Genomic DNA, 2014 nt, shown 5'->3' with positions numbered 1-2014 from the left:
TTGCGACCCCATGGACTGCAGCACGAAAGCCTTCCCTACCCTTCACCATTTCCCAGAACTTGCTCACATTCATGTCCATTGAGTTGCCCCTCCAAAACGAGGGCAGATAAAGCAAGTAAAACTCAGGAGTTGCCATGACACCGGCCGTGGAGATGCCACAGTCTCAGGGTAAGTCTCACGGTCTCAGGGTGGTTTCTCACAGGCCTGCTGACCTCACCCCCGTTCCACCCCAGATCCTCTGAGTCTGAGTCTCTGGGGTGCTGCCCACAATGTGTTTTAAGAAGTCCCCCGGCCCCCAGGGAAGTCTGATGCATGCTTGAGTGTGAGAACCGTTCTTCTGCGTGTGGCTCCTCGTTCTCTCTCCTGGGCGGAAAGAGTGTCCACTTGCCTCACAAGACTGAGGGTTTTCTGTGGTTTGTCACTTGAAGCAAGGTGGTCAACCCCTGTTAGCCTATGCTCAGTCCGTTCTGGGCCATGAACCAAACATTTCTATCCTTTGTTTGGAGAAGCCAGATGTCCACCCAAGAAAAGAAGGAAGTACTGCCCCTCTTGGGGTACTATTGTTTCATGAGGCCAAGGAAACTAACAGTGGAGTCTCGGGATTTGGGGAAAGGAAGAATCTGAGGGAGGCAGCAGTTTTCCAGCTTTTCTGGAAACTGGCATGTTGAGAGGATCCCCTTGGTGCAGAAAGGGGGACTAAACTTCTTAATCCTTCATGTACCACTCATGCTGAAGTCAGATTACTAGTTACCACAGTCTTCTAGAATTCTGACGGGGCTGGAGTAGGAGCCAGGATCATGAGGGCCCTTGAAAGCTATTTGTAAAATGTTAGGTAGTTCAGTTCAGTTCAATTCAGTCGCCCAGTCGTGTCCGACTCTTTGCGACCCCATGAATTGCAGCACGCCAGGCCTCCCTGTCCATCACCAACTCCTGGAGTTCACCCAGACTCACGTCCATCGAGTCAGTGATGTCATCCAGCCATCTCATTCTCAGTCGTCCCCTTCTCCTCCGCCCCCAATCCCTCCCACCATCAGGGTCTTTCCCAATGAGTCAACTCTTCGCATGAGGTGGCCAAAGTACTGGAGTTTCAGCTTTAGCATCATTCCTTCCAAAGAAATCCCAGGGCTGATCTCCTTCAGAATGGACTGGTTGGATCTCCTTGCAGTCCAAGGGACTCTCAAGAGTCTTCCCCAACATCACAGTTCAAAAGCATCAATTCTTCAGTGCTCAGCCTTCTTCACAGTCCAACTCTCACATCCATACATGACCACAGGAAAAACCATAGCCTTGACTAGACAGACCTTAGTCGACAAAGTAATGTCTCTGCTTTTGAATATGCTATCTAGGTTGGTCATAACTTTTCTTCCAAGGAGTAAGCATCTTTTGATTTCATGGCTGCAATCACAATCTGCAGTGATTTTGGAGCTCAAAAAAATAAAGTCTGACACTGTTTCCACTGTTTCCCCATCTATTTCCCATGAAGTGATGGGACCAGATGCCATGATCTTCGTTTTCTGAATGTTGAGCTTTAAGCCAACTTTTTCACGCTCCTCTTTCACTTTCATCAAGAGGCTTTTGAGTTCCTCTTCACTTTCTGCCATAAGGGTGGTGTCATCTGCATATCTGAGGTGATTGATATTTCTCCCAGCAATCTTGATTCCAGCTTGTGTTTCTTCCAGCCCAGCATTCCTCGTGATGTACTCTGCATAGAAGTTAAATAAGCAGGGTGACAATATACAGCCTTGTCGTACTCCTTTTCCTATTTGGAAACAGTCTGTTGTTCCATGTCCAGTTCTAAGTGTTGCTCCCTGACCTGCATACAGATTTCTCAAGAGGCAGGTCAGGTGGTCTGGTATTCCCATCTCTCTCAGAATTTTCCACAGTTTCTTGTGATCCACACAGTCAAAGGCTCTGGCATAGTCAATAAAGCAGAAATAGATGTTTTTCTGGAACTCTCTTGCTTTTTCCATGATCCAGCGGATGTTGGCAATTTGATCTCTGGTTCCTCTGCCTT

The sequence above is a fragment of the Budorcas taxicolor genome, chromosome 11 (assembly GCF_023091745.1).
Source record: "Budorcas taxicolor isolate Tak-1 chromosome 11, Takin1.1, whole genome shotgun sequence".
Lineage (NCBI taxonomy): Eukaryota > Metazoa > Chordata > Mammalia > Artiodactyla > Bovidae > Budorcas > Budorcas taxicolor.
The sequence above is the reverse complement of the archived record's forward strand: the minus strand, read 5'-3'. Positions refer to the sequence as shown.